Source organism: Helianthus annuus, chromosome 11, assembly GCF_002127325.2.
Source record: "Helianthus annuus cultivar XRQ/B chromosome 11, HanXRQr2.0-SUNRISE, whole genome shotgun sequence".
Taxonomy (NCBI): Eukaryota; Viridiplantae; Streptophyta; class Magnoliopsida; order Asterales; family Asteraceae; genus Helianthus; species Helianthus annuus.
The window spans coordinates 35,926,688-35,942,505 of record NC_035443.2 but is presented as its reverse complement, the minus strand read 5'-3'; the positions used below and the strand labels follow the sequence as shown (position 1 = coordinate 35,942,505).

The window sequence follows — 15,818 nt, the reverse complement described above, 5'->3', positions numbered from 1 at the left end:
AAGGTCATGTTGGCATGCACCGCACAAGCTTTCACGTAGAAAAATCTCCTTTTCCACTTGGTAAGACCCTTCGGAGGGGTCATCAGCTTGAGACTCCCATACCTTTGGTTGAAAGAGAAAAAACCGATGTTTACCGTTAACTGGTAAAATCACCGGAAATTCTCAACGGTAACATCCAGGCCAAAGGCACGAAAAGTATACTCGAAGTTCCTGATTCGGAACATCCCAAATGGACTCAGTTGGGAAATATGAAGGTGATAGTGTTCTAACACCCCGGCAACAAACACCGTCACCGGCAATCTGAGGTTGCCATCATTAAAAAACTCAGCCCACAGGGTAATATATCCCACCGGAGCATCGGCACCGGTGTCACCCTCTTGTGGGTAGATGGCACCCCACTCCTCCGCTATTTGTATGCTGGTCATCAGGATCTTAAATTGACCCTTTGACCACTTCAATACCGGTAGACCACCACCGGGAGCACCGCCATCATCGTCTTCATCTTCATCAGCCGCCGCCAACGGCTGTTCAGGGTTTTCACCCTCCACATTGTGTGGATTTGATGGTTCAGCCATAGAGATGGAAAAGAAAAGAAAGTGAGTTCAAAAACTCAAACAACCTCACTGGAATTTCAGAAAACCTTATCGGAGAAGACGTAGAAATCTTTTTTCTCTCACCGGAAATTTTGAAATTTTGAATGAAGTGAGGGGAAACCACGAACGGTTTCCCCTTATATACTGATCGCAATTAATGCAACATGGAAACCGAATCATCACGTCCAAAAAGAGCGAATTATGCGGCACCACGTGTCAAGCGACGTTTCCGCTGACGGTTACCACGCGCACGTGGCTGCACACGCGCCTAGCATAGGAGACGTTTACACTCCTGCTACAGTGCATTTATGACCTCGGGCAGTGCAAATATCCTTTCATTTCAGCACATGCCAGGAAATCTCACCAACTTCCACCAACTCACACGTGCGCTCAGCCACGTATGCAACAAAAAGCGACAACATTATCCAAACACAAGCGGCATGCGGTTTCTATGGTATACCGCACCATAACCCATACCGCATGTCGTTTTTTTTACATACCCCTCAAAATAGCCAAAAATTATCTTTCCATGGTTAAGGGGGTATAAACATGTCCGCACATACCCACGAGCACACATGGAATATGCGGAGATGACGCACACGAGCCCGTACAGGTGTGTCAGATACTCAGAACCAGCGTTGTTCTTTGGACTGCACCGCATCTCAGGAACAGGTAAACCGCATTGCCTTCATTCTCTTCAAGCTTCAAATCCCTCCTGTCCGGTTCATAACCACAGAGGGTGCGTAAACAGCTTCTTCAACAAAAAGAAGGAGGGGAATGTACGTGCACGCACATCAGCAACCCTGACTCCTGATCCTTCAAGAGCCACATCTGAGCAACACACTCGTTTCAAACGAGTATGGGGTTACAAAACCGCAGACACTCATGAGTCGCTGCGGACACACCCATAGCTCCGCAAATGGTTGCTACGGAAGAGCCACAACTCAGTCATCACACAGATGAACGAAGCTACTTCAAGGAAAGCTCCTCGGCATTGGAACGTGAAGGTAAGTGGCTAAAGAACAGATGCAAACGAGATTCCCACTCACCTAAAGAGGTCTCGTCGAACAACAAGCGGCCGAACAGCGGTAACAAGTCTGCTTATGACTTTGCTGACCTACTTGTAAGACGGGTAGAATAAACAATGGTGGGCATGACCATGCCTATGACCATGTTTATTTGACCATTATCCAGATTCAAATTGTTCGACCAAACATGGCCAACAATGACGCAAGTATCCAACATTATTCAGCCAACCGTGGCCAACAATGCCAAGCAACGAGGTAACCGCAAAGGATGTGCGGTTACTTGAGAGCTAATTGGGAGAACATGAACACCCCACAAAAGGGATCGTGATCACATGTCCAATTACTACTGAAGACCACTCTCTTCTTCATTCACCACCTCAAAGGTTGGTTCGAAGTTTGTGCACATCTTCAACCACCATCTCAGAGGTTGGTTCGAAGTTTGTGGACACCTCCAGCAAGATCTCAAAAGGATGGTTCGACACACCAACAGGTGGCACCCAACTCTGACGAGATCAGACGCACGTAGCCCATGCTACCATATCAAAACCCGAGGCTGAGAATTTCACATCAGACGAAACGTTCTCACCGGTACGGAAGAGGCGTCGCATGACCCTTCCGGATCTCCAGCTTGATTTACGAAGAGCAAAGACCATCTACATGGCCTAGAATCTTCTCCAGACTCCAAACTACCTTCTAGACACCATGGTCCAGTACTCCTCCCACATGCAACTTGCATATGGCAGCAACATTAGACTGGGGGGGACTTGAAGGGGTATGGTCCCAGATCTCGCGTCAGCACGACCGCGAGTGACCATTACCCTTATCAAAACCCCCACTAGCTAACAACCTACCTGTGTCCATGTGGGAACGCGTAGACACAGCGGTTGAATCCAATCTGCCCAATGATGGAGGAGGACTTACCTGGAATATGGGAACGGTATAGTGATGCGGCACGGCACCACATCTGGTGTATGAAAACGAAAGTATTCACAGCGATGCGGCCTAGCACCGCATCTAGTGAACTCTTCTATCAATACAAGGGAGCTGGATAACAGCAACAGTCACCACCACGACGATGCGGCTCGGCACCGCATCTCGCGTATTTCTTGATCAAAGAGTGAGACACGAGAACATCTACAGTTACCGCAAACAGCGATGCGGCCCGCACCGCATCCTGTGTACTCAGCAAGTGGGACTGACACCATAGAGCAAGTAGCACCAATGGTAGCCGCCTGTCAGGCCTACGTAAGCGACAGACTGACGTGGCTTCACCTCCACAGCCGACATGCCTGACACACCTGCAAAGGTGCAGCATGCCGTCAGTCTATCCATCCACCTCCTCCTTCACTCCTCGGCTATAAATACCAACCCCAAACCAGGTTTGAGGCATCTCTTCACAACTCTCTCACTACTACTACTATCATACTTTGCTTCCCAAGTAGACTACTGATTCTCACGCCGGAGAGTGGTAACAAGGAGCACCCCCCACCCCATCCTCCTTGTTGCGAGTCACGGTTTGTTTCCTTGTGCAGGAGATCAACCAGCAGGCGACCCAGCCAGCGATCCTCGAGAGGAAGGGATTAACCCTTCTTGACGAGACCAGTGTGTTAACCCTGCCCGGTAACCATTGTTTCATCGGTACTAGAAGGTGTATAAGGAAGCTTGGAGCTTGTAGAAGTTGAAGGACCTTTCTCTTGTGCTTTTATCCATCTCATTTATCATCTTCATTAACTAGTGATCATCCCTAGCCTTGAGCTAGTAGTAAGAACACTCTACACTCCATTTTACATCTTGTTTAAGTGGTTAAAGAATGATACATGTTGTTAATCATGAAGAACACTAAGAATCTTGAACTTGAAACTTGAACATAAGCTTAAAATCATAAGAAATCATGATGTTTATGTGTTGTTATGCTTGTTGATTGTTGTTTACTCATGTTATTGATGTAGACCATCATATGATCTTGCTAGATAATGATTAAAAACATAATCTAGCAAGATGAGAGGATGAAAATGTTAAAGATCCATAGATCATCCTCATGTAAATCATGAACTTGAAAGTAGGAAATGTTTTTCTTGTAAAGTGATAAACAAAGTAAGTATAAAGTCTTGTAAATCTAAGATTTCAAGAATGATTTTTCAAGAGACCAAGTTAAAAATACAAAGTTTACTTAATCTTGGTTCTTAAAGAAATAAACCACATTTTTGGTGGTTAATAAAATGTAGGATCATGTATTTAACGAGAAAAATCCAAGAAGAAACATTTTTAGAAAATGTAATTACAAGTTGTAAAGAACTAATTTCTTTAAAAATGATGATTTTAAAGAAACAACCACACTTTAAAGGGTAACTAAGCTTACTAAACACACTAGTAAGTTACTGCAAATTTTTATAAATTTTCAAGTACATGAGGTAGTAGTTTATGCTTGATTTTGGCAAATTGGTAAGTGTAGGTCGATTTTTTGTTAATTGTGTTGATTTACAAAAGAAAATGATATGCCATGAAGGCATGGAAACCTCCATTTTTAGGGGAAACTATGGCAAAATTTTTCTAGAAATTAAACACTTAGAAAAATATTTTTAAACAAATACTTACAAGTATATTTTTAACCATGAAATTTCATATAATGTTTGCCATAAATTTTGTTACAAAAAAAATTATAAATATTGGAGGTTGATTTTTATAAATAAAAGTGACTAAATATGTATTTAGGAAATATATGTTTAGAAATCACCATGTGTGTGATTATTTGTATATTATGTGTATTAGTTATATTATTTTAGGACTTGAAATAATATAACTCATCAAAATACCAAAAATTACAATCCAAAATATTACCAAAATTCCAAGAGAATGAACATACAAATTATACCCAAAATATTGGTGAAACCGAACAAAGGAATATAACTCACAAAAATATTCCGGAAATTTTATTCATAAATATAGTTGTAATTAATATTTTGGGCACCAAAAGAACAAAAATATGATTTTTACAATTATTACAAAATATATCATATTTTTGACAAGGAGAAAATATATTATTTTTGGCAAGTAAAAATATATATATTTTTCTTGGAATTATTAGAAGATGAATTATTTTTGGAAGAAAATATATATTTTCTCAAACAAACATGGAATACATTATTTTTGGAGAAAATGTATTTTCTTGAATAAACTTGAAATATATTATTTTTGGAAGGAAAATAGATTTATATATATTTTCTAAGTTAGACTTGGAAATATATTATTTTTGAAACTTGTATGAGATTTATAAATATTTTTGCCAAGGGAAAAATTATGAATAATTTTTCTAAGTAATATTTCTTAAAATATATATTTTGGAAATATATATTGATGTATTTTTTATTAGAAATATTATTCCGAAAAAGTTAAGTATAAAATACTTAATAATTACAAGAAAATACGTATTTTCGTACATATAAATACACTCCGGAATACGACACCAACACATGGCAAAATATACAAGTATAAGAATACGAATACAAATACACCCATCCTTGGGAAGGATATTCACGTAAAATACATAAAGGTGTGAAGTAAAAATATATTATTTTTAACTATTGTTCCAAAATTTAACAAATATAATTTAAGTTAAAATATTTACTATTTAACAAATAATTATATAACTTGGAATAATATTGAAGACACAATGAAACGTAACTCAAAGACATTAATTAATACTAAGTCAAGGCACGACCCGTTCGTCTAATAGACCGTAGTACGTTGTAGGTAGTCGTGTACACCAGAGTAGACTTTGAGTTACAGTCGGATTCGAAGAACGCAAAACAGTGAGTTCATGTCCCCCTTTTCTTTTAACTGTTTTCGTTTTATAACTTCGAGGGTGATATACATGTTACAAATGTTACAATGATTACAAATGGTATAGTTAGCCAAGAAATGAACTGTTAGATCATGTGAATGGCTAGGCGTTGACTTGAGACCATTAATCCTATTATAAGGACCGAGGGGCATGACTGATAGATCTATTTGGGTGTTGCGAGCCTCACCCATGGGTCCGCGAGTTGGCCGCATGTGGTGACTATGTCGTTCCAGCCGGGAGGCCCGGTACGAAATACGCGAAGGATTAAGCCTTCCTACACCGTTACACACACATTAATGACCTCGCAAATCATTAATCAATCTGTTCATATTCTCTTTCATACTGGGTTTACAAACATACATACTTACAATGATTACAAAGGTTTATTCGTGTTCACATACAAACACATGAACTCGCTCAACTTTTGTTGATGTTTTTCAAACTACATGTATTTCAGGGAATTAAATGTGGATCTGGCGGGCGTTTGGATGTTTCAAGTAATGATGGGAATAAAAGATGTCATTCGAAGTCTAAGGGTTTGGACAGTGTGTCTTATCCTAGATAAGACTCATCTTTCAAAGCCTGGTTTTATTTATAGTCTTTTGTTGAGTTCTTATGGAACTCTAAAACAATTTGCATGGTTTGTATTATGGATTTGAAGTCTGTGTTAGATTTCTAAAACAATGTTGTTGCTATATTTTAAAACTTAAATTAATGGATGAACATCTTTAGTTTTATCATATAGTTGTTTGTTATGGTTGAATGCAATGATATTAAGCAAGTCACACATAATCACACTTCCGCAAAAGTCAGGGTGTGACACATATGGGGCCGGTTTGGAAGCCGGTCATGATTAACCGATTCACCACTATAAAACCCACAGAGGAGTTATCTCCAACAGGTGGGTTATTTAGCTTTTGCATCTGTCAGGTGTATGCCTACACCTCGTGCATAGGTCGTGGTCATTTACAAATGAAATGAGCCATGGATATCCAGGACACGGTCGTATTAACCCCCAATGTTTATGTTATCAAACAAAACAGATTAAAACGGGTTATGCAAATTTATTAATCAGAATCCGATTAAATGATTTCATACCAGACCAAGCGGTATTATTATAATAAGGTATCCCAAGCCCGTATAACGGAAAATAAGTTAAAAGTATTTACCTGAGCTAGATGTGAAAGGATGTCACTCAGCCGTATATTTCCTAAAGCCTTATGTAAATACCTTCTACCGAAGCTACTCAATCTGAATGGAAGGTTTATTAACCTATTAGGATACTCGCGGGTCTTTATTTAAGTCAAAGACTTAGACCGGTTAGTTTGAAAGATACTTTACGGTTCGAAACGCTAGATTAAGCGGAGACCGGAATAGAATGTGGTTTAGACCCGACAAGTTTGGATACTTGTATAATATGGGTAAACTAAACACATTCTGGATTTTGAAGATTTAATGATAAGGTTAAACCTGTTTCGGCTATTTTATGTAAACTAGTTACATGAACCGAACCGAACGCATAAATGCATATCGGGTAACCCAATGAACTATATACAAGTCTTATATGTTATTATGCTTAGAATATGTTAATACATTAGTAGGATGTTAACATATATGCCCCAAAAACATTTAAAACCAATTTAAGTCCCGTAGGGGCATTTTGGTCATTTTAATGTTTATAAAAGAGGTTTTATAGTAAACTGATATTCTGGTCTTAAATAATCTGCAAAAATATTTATTTTATGTTGTTATAACAGTAAGATATCATTCATATGTGAGGTTTACCATTTATGACCAATCTATGCCCCGAAAGGGTATTTTGGTCATTTCATATATGCTTTTAAGGACATTTTTGGAAATCTGAGTTCATGACTTATACCTACTCTAATAATATTAAAGTTTATTTAAAAATTCAGCAGGTAACAAGTCTTAGGTGTTAAATATGGCTTTAAACCATACTATGCACCTAACTAGCGTAAAAATCGCTAATTGACGATATTTGAGATGTTTATGTGATTCTGAGATTTTGGACAGCCTTGTATGTTTAAAATATTTTATTTTTCATATCAAGTCAGTAGAAAAAGGTTTGGCACGCTAAACACATGTAAATCACATTTTATTAGTCGAAAGGGCATTATCGTCAATTAAGGAATTTGTACAAGAACTCTAGGTTATGGTCAGTTTATAATTTGACCAAAAATTCAAAAAATCTCTAAAAATAATATCAAAACAGTAGGTAATGAGTTTTGGGTCAAAATCTATGTTTAAACATGTCTTATGCATAATAGCGTATTTTAACTAATAAAAAGTTATAATTTACGATATCATGCATAACTTTAGTTTGAGACCAGAAACTGATGTCAAATTTATTTGACACACTTATATATCAGTAATAAAACTTTTTGTCCTCTCACATTTTCAAAAATCTCGTTTTTTATAACATAAGGGCATAACGGGCATTTATAAGCATAATAACGAGAATTAGCATATAATTCAGAATAGTAATGACCAGGTAATATAACCTCAGAGGGTTATACTACAACATAATGTGATCCTAATGGAAGCTTAAAACATAGAAGAATTAAGCCCAATCGGGTTAGAATGGAAAGTCAAAGCAAAAGTCAAGCTTTTGCGACTTTGGGTTGCGAACCGACCCTAAACTCAGAATTGTCGGGTTGAACATGCCTAAACATGTTCAAATAATAATTATTAAGTTATTAGGGTGTTAAAATATAATTTATAACCTCTGCATTATTAGTTTTAATTATTATTTACAATTCTGTCCAGTTTGACTTTTTAACTAAATAGTTTGACCCGACAATTAACTAAGCAAATGAAATAATTAGGAGGTGCCCTTTTAACGGTTTAACACCTATCTAATTATGGTCACATAACCATATTCATCTCGAATAATGGCTGGACCATTTGAGTTTAAACCGAGAGTCCAAGCTAATTTACGAAACTTTGACTTTTCGGTTTTTAAATAAGAAAACTGAACTAAAGAGGGGGCTAAGACACTTACAAAGGGTCCTAGCAATCTTTTCTACAAGAATGAGCTCCCTTTTTGGTCAGAAACCTCCAGAGTTCAGAGTAGAGAAGATTTGAATGATATGTGCAAATGAAATGGTTCAACACAAGGCCTATTTATACTTGAAGGCCATGATCAAGGATCATCACAGGTGTAATGGAGGTGTTTAGGATCACCACAGGTGTCCTAGTGGTATTATAAAACCATCAACAAGCTCCTGGAATCGATTTAGAAGTGTTTGAGGCAGTGTAATAGCAGAAACCTGCAGCTGGCAACTTATTTCTGAATTGGGCATCTCTCGCTGGCCGCGTAGGATTCAAAGGGGGTGTACGCGCCCCGTGACGACCTTGATTTCAGGTTAAAAATGTTTCTGATTTGGCAGTTTCAGTCCATGGTCCTATATAACTTAATTTAACTTCATTTTAGGCACAAAAGGCCCTTGTAGTTAGTTCATGGAGGATCATGGGAGTGTAACCAAACTCCGTTAGACCCGGTTTCGCTAAACGATCACCGAAATCATAAGTTTCTTAACATTGACGCTTTTAACCCAAGTTCTTGGAAACTTGCATAACGATTTCGAAACCATGTGAAACTGATATCACTTATTCTTGAGAGTATATTTGAACATTACGAAGTCCCCGGTTCGTTAAAAGGTCACTCAGATGTAAGAATTAACATGTTGACACGTTTAACCCCTGTAGTTTATAATCTTTCGATTATTTTCACAAACGGCTTCTTATATCCAAATAATTACTCGTTTAAGAATATATTCTTCATGTGTGATCATTCAGAGGCACAAGTTTGGCATGTTGACACTCTTAGTCCCTTCGGATACATATTTTCATCGTTTGTCAACTTTAGTCCTTCAAACTCAAATTTTCACATATTTAGAGTTTAGGACACGTGTCTTTACATAATTGGACACGTTTTTACATGATGTTACAATTACTGATTAATTTAAAAATATCAAACTTTCTATTGGATAAAAAAAGTTGAAGATATAAGGCTGAACGGGGTGGGTACGGGCAACCATGCGGTGACCCCGTTTGCCGAGCGGCAACACCGTTACCATCACTATATTTGCCGCGCGGTGACAAGAATTTCAGTGACTACTCACCGCATGCAATATTTGAATTTTGAGAGGAGGCAACGGATATATTTAGGAGAGATAGCGGTGTCCAACCAATCATATATTTTTCTTTCTTTAAAAAAATGGTTTGGGTGAAACCACCCATTGTGATTAAGTGCTTGAGGGGAGTTGGAGGGGGGGTTGACATGAACGAATTTGATTGGTTCCGGTGAAAGTTTACCACTCACCTAGATGGGAGCACTCCTCTCACCCTAAGACCGTGCGTACTCGTGTGTATTGGGGCGTTTTTAATGCCATCTACGCCCAAAGCACGCCCCATCTCGGCCCCCATGGGCGTTTTTTCGAAAAGATATGTGAGGAGCGTGCAATATTCCAGGCCCAGCTTCAAATCTTTTGCCCAATCACCAATTTCCAAGTTTTATTTGTCCAATAACAATTTTTTATCGTTTTTCTTTTATTTAATTCTATTACACCACAATGTCCATATCCCCACTACACCCATTTTAGAAAAACGCCATATTGCTGACTGGGCTGCCACATGACGCACAACACCCAAGGGTGAGGCATTATTCACCCCAACGACTACGCGTGGTCTAACAAACACAAGGGTACACCAAGAAAATGTAATTGTGATTCAAATAGAAACTTCATTTTACTGCGTTCTTTTTATATATTATTTAATAAATAAAAGTAATTTTGATAAATAATAAATAGTTTTTACTTCGTTCTTTTTTATATATTATTATATAAATACAAAGTAATTTTGATAAAAGGTTTTGGTAAATAATTTTCAAGGAAAGGTAAATACAATATATATATATATATATAAAATACTATTTTGGTAAATAGTTTTAAAAAACACTAAAATGATAAATATATTTTCCAACAACACTAATTTAGAAAAAAAAGAAACTTTGTAAAGGTGGAAGAAGGGGATCCACACCCTTTAGAGCATTCACAATGAATGCCTTATATTTATGTGAGTTGGTTAGTTATATTATAAAGAATGATTGTGAGTGGCTTTTCAGTTGAGTAATGATTGTGAGTGGTTTTTCATGGAGGAGCGAGAAAATCTATGGGAATGTCACCTCTTATAAACTTTTTAGTATTTCTAAAGGTGATTGTGAGTGTAGGAAATAAAAAATGTAATAACAAAGTATAAAAATATTATTTAATTAAATAAAAGAACAAGTAGTGATTTTTAGTGTAATTATATGAATATAAATAAATAATCTTATGTGAATGCTCTTAGCCTAACCATAATACATTCAACATAAAAAAAACATAACCATAATGCATCTATATCTATGCAATATAATAAAAGAAATCATTTGGGGGACATTTGTCATCATATTAGACCATGTATCTTTTGATTTTCCTGTCAATCTCTTATGGATAATTATTATTTAGTTTAATCTCTTTTAATTAATTATCGATAACTCTCCTACTAAATATTATTTAGTTTAATCTTTTCTACTTAGTTATACTTAATTATAGATAATTATTATTTAGTTTAAATTTAATGTATACTTCTCATGGGGAGCGCAAAAATGAAAACCACCTCCAGTTGTAAGAACCATGAGAACCACTCTCCACTAATCATATTTTGCTAACAAAAACGGTAGTTTGGTCATTTACCCCAAATGTCAAATCTCACCCTCTCTCTTCATTTAAATCTCACCCTCTCTCTCTTCCTTTTAAATCTCACCCTCTCTCTCTTCATTTAAATATCACTGTCTCTCTCTTCCTTTTAAATCTTCACCCTGTGCCTTCTTCCTCATTTGTTTCCACCACCATGTTCATCTTCGATGAGAGAGAAAGGGAACCTGCCAACAACCTGAAACAAATCCGATCTACCTCAAATGCCCCCTCCTTCCGGTGAATACCTGCCAACAACCTGAAACAAATCCGACCACCACCAACTCTTGGTGGCAGCGGAGAACAGCAGCAGCAACACCGCCACCACGGTGGCGGCGGCGGCGAACAGAGAGACGAAGAAGAGAGAGAGAGAGGGAGCAGGAGCGAGAAATGAGAGAGGGAGGGAGGGAGAGAGAGAGGAGTCAGAGAAGAGAAGACGATGGACGGCGGTAGCGCCGCCGCTCACGGCGGCGGCAGTAGAGACACAGGTGGCGGCGATCCAGGTTGTTCCAACTAGTGTCAAGGTAACCCCCCCCCCCTCTTGCTTCCTTTTACCGTACTGAAGTCGGATGTTGATGAATCAGGATGATGATGCTGTTTTTTTTATATTTGATTGATGATGATTGAGTCGGTGGTGGCCGACGATGGCAGCCGGCGAGGTAGCTACATGGCAGTGACGGTGGATGATAGGTGAATTTATGTGTCGTTAATTGATTGGTGAATTTATGTGTCGTTATTGTGGGGGGGGGGGAATGTTGAACGTGTGGAATGTTTTGTAGAGATTTTGATGTATACGTCGATGTTAGATTTATTTAAAGAATCGGATTTTGTGTAGACATTTGGGCGAGAATTAAACAAAAAATAACCGTTTTATTTGCTAAAATCTGAAATTACCATCTGAGATAAAACTTTGCACACTAATTGTTCGATCAAAATTCTAAGAAAGGTTTTTTATTTGTGGAGATTACTTTCTCAATTTCGATTTATGGTTAATTAACCTTTTTCCATTTATGCTCTGTTTCTTTCTTTCTTTCTGGAAGATGTTGAATGGACAGGATGATTTAATTTGATGAAATTATGCAACAAAAGGATTGAAAATGCTGCTTAAGTGGATTCAAGAATCAATTTTGATAAGCTGACCCTCCTGATAATTACTACACAGCAGGAAAACATTGTAGATTAATTACACAAATGGTCCCTAGATCAAGAAAAAAATTGATTACATAGTAGTGGGATTTTGTTTTCTTCCCCCCAGTCGATGATGATAGCAATCTATCTGAGACACCTACCGAGTTGCGATTTCTAGGTGCGTTCGTTTTTGTGTAAAAAGGTTTTGTAAAAAAAAAAAAGTTAAAACCGTAAACTTTATAACGTCAAACGTAAACTTTTTAACGTAGAACGTAAACTTTTTAACGTAAAACGTAAACTTTTTAACGTAACACTAAAGTTTTTAACGTAAAACGTAAAAAGTTTAACGTAAAACGTAAAAAATTTAACGTAAAACGTAAAACTTTTTAACGTAAACCGTAAACTTTTTAACGTAAAACGTAAAACCTAATTTTATAACGTAAAACGTAAAAAGTTTAACGTAAAACGTAAAAAGTTTAACGTAAAACGTAAATAGTTTAACATAAACCGTAAAACGTAAAAACGTAAAACGTAAAAAGTTTAACGTAAAACGTAAAAAGTTTAACGTAAAACATTAAAAGTTTAACGTAAAACGTCAAACATAAAAGGTTTAATGTAAAACACAAAAATTTTAACGTAAAACGTAAAAAGTTTTAAAAAGTTTAACGTAAAACGTAAATTTTTAACGTAAAACGTAAAACTTTTTCTACGTAAATTGTAAAAGGTAAAAAACCGTTTGATAAAACGGCGCCTAAACAAGGGGCGTGAATGCGGGGTATAAAAACGCAGCGAAAAAAACGGGACGTAAAAAAAGCCGCGTTAAAACAGGACGTAAAAAACGGCGCGTTAAAAAACGACTCTTGAAAAAGCCGAGCGTAAAAAACGATGCGTGAAAAAGCCGGGCGTGCAAAAACGGCGTGCAAAAACCAGCGCGCAAAAAAATTGTTTTGTTAAAAAATTTTGAATTTAAAAATGCTTTTACTAAAAAAATATGTTTAAAAAATAAAAAGTAATATAATAAAACAAAAAAGTAATAAAAAAAATAATAAAGACAAAAATACAAAAAAGAGTAATTTTACTAAACTACTCTTTTGGATTAAAATATTAAAGACATAATAAGACAAAATATATTTAATATTAATTTTAGTTACTTTTAATCTCATTCATCCATCTTGTTGATCTAGTGGCTAGAAAGTAGTTCTCATGGTTCTTACAACGGGAGGTGGTTTTCATTTTAGCACTCCCCTACTTCTCATTAATAATATTATTTATTTGAATTTTGTATATCATATTATCTTCATGGGTAAATTACACTTTTCGTCCATTATGTTTGTATCGAATTGCAATGGATAGCCTTTAACTTCAATAATTATAGTCACAATCCATTATTTTGAAAACTCAATACACCTTTTGTCCTTTACTGTAATAACCCTTGCCGAAATTTTTATTTCTTATTTTAATAATGCTCATTAGGAAACCCTAATTGAGATCCCCAAATGGTATGGCGCGACCCATAAATCTTAAAACAGGTAAAACTAGGATCAGGGCCCCCTAAAACTCAAGGGGGTATTCCCTAATTGATGATTATCCACATAAAACAAAAAATAAAATGAAATTTCGAATTTTAACAACTCAGCAAGGCTACCCCGGACACCAGGCACCACTAGCCTAGGTGGGTCGCTGTCGCGACACGCGCCAGGGGCTAGGGAGCCTGGCGCGACACGCGGGGGACATCCAAAATCAGTATATTACTCAGGGCTGTGGCACTTGCATGGAATGTCTGTTACGAGATGAAAATCCGTTTTCTACGTTACTTTGTGCTCCGATCTTTCTAAAAACACTCAAATTTCGAATCTCTGTTGCGATAACAGGGTAATAACTCGATCAATGCTACGATACAATCTCTGATCGATTAAAACCGATCCGATGGATGTTTTAGTGCTACCTGAATACGGGCTATACTTTGTCATTCGTCGTGAGGGTTTAGATCTCGTGAGCTATTGTAAATGTTGTATTAAGTTACTGACCTAGTTTCGTTTGCATTGTTAGTTTAACTAGGTTACCAGGCTTAATCAGTAGGCATACTCTGTTCGTCTAAACTAGCAATGTGAGTCATTCTTTATATATCAAATTGCTTTGTAAAACCTTAATGTTTTCCAGTTATACTTTGCAGTGATTAAGTCTTTACTAATCTTAAGTTACTGGCAGTAAGTGGGGTATTATGCACATTACTACTGTTTTATCACTTTAGGTGGGCGAGCCTAATTAGTGATATACGTCACTTTTGGGTGACAGGACTCAATAGTGGCATGACCACAGTCATAGATCCGGTCGAGTGACAACTGAACCAGCTAATTATAAGATAGGGGCAAATGTGAAAACTCTTAATGCTGTAAATTATAACACTGTGTCATTTTGTACAAATTGAATGACTCGCCAGTATTTCCCCGCGGATAAAATCTTTTTAAACATGTTTCAGGTGATTTACTGTGAACAACGAAAAGTGCTACGTAGCACTCCAGCTTGAATGAAGTGGCTCAGTAAATAAATAAACATGTTTTTGTAATCAGGGAATTTCCCAGTGAAATTCCTTTATTGTAAATTACGGGGTTTGTCCCGAAACTTGAAATAAAATAAATGGGTGTTTTCAGTTTAAACGATCCTGTTAAAATTTCCGCTGCCAAATTACACACCAATACCACGGGTTTCTGTCCCGCGACTTCTGAACCGGGTAAAACCGGGTCGGGGGCCGTGACATTTACCACTAACTAGGTTAAAAATTTAAGTTATATCTAATCATGTGACTTGCACATGAGTGTAGATCGGTAATTTTACTTATTTATTTAAAAAATAAAAAAAAATATTTAATATACACAAACAACACTGTCTCCTTCTCTCAGCTAACCCCATCCCTTCAACCAACCTCACCACCACCAAATTCAGCCACCACCACTACCGTATCCCAGCCACCACCACCGAATTGAGACCCACCACCACTGTATCCCAGCCACCACCATCGAATCGAGCCCCACCACTACCAGAATGGTTTAAATTGTTGCAGAAAGTTAAATAAAAAGACTTGAAGAAATGTCATCTTACATAAGAAGTTCAGAAAATGCAAGAAAATCAACTTCAATGCTCTACTTAAGAGAACCTCTACAGCAATCATACTCATTGGAACCACCCATTCTCGCCGGAAATGAGATGATGTAAATGAACTACTCATCAACTTCAGCCAGAGAGTTTTCTGGTTCACTCGCTGGAAACTCCCAGCAGCTCAACAGCTGCATTGACATTCCTAACATTGGAGTTCACGATTCCAATGTTGTATCGCATTAAGAACTCCTCTCGAGCATTGGCGAACAATGGCGAGACGGTAGGAATCATGGAATAAAGTTAATGGATCAAATGGGTAGTCGAAATTCGCAAGGACAAGGACTATCACTGAGTCTGGGTTTGCATATTCAACCGG

The 15,818-nt window shown here is 37.2% G+C and overlaps 1 long non-coding RNA gene across 1 annotated transcript; it reads left to right on the top strand.

Moving 5' to 3' along the window:
- The first annotated feature begins 11,303 nt into the window (after positions 1-11,303).
- Positions 11,304-12,135, top strand: LOC110922878. The gene is made up of 2 exons (XR_002583551.2): positions 11,304-11,742; positions 11,803-12,135. It is a non-coding gene; the product is annotated as an uncharacterized LOC110922878 (long non-coding RNA).
- Positions 12,136-15,818: the final 3,683 nt, after the last annotated feature.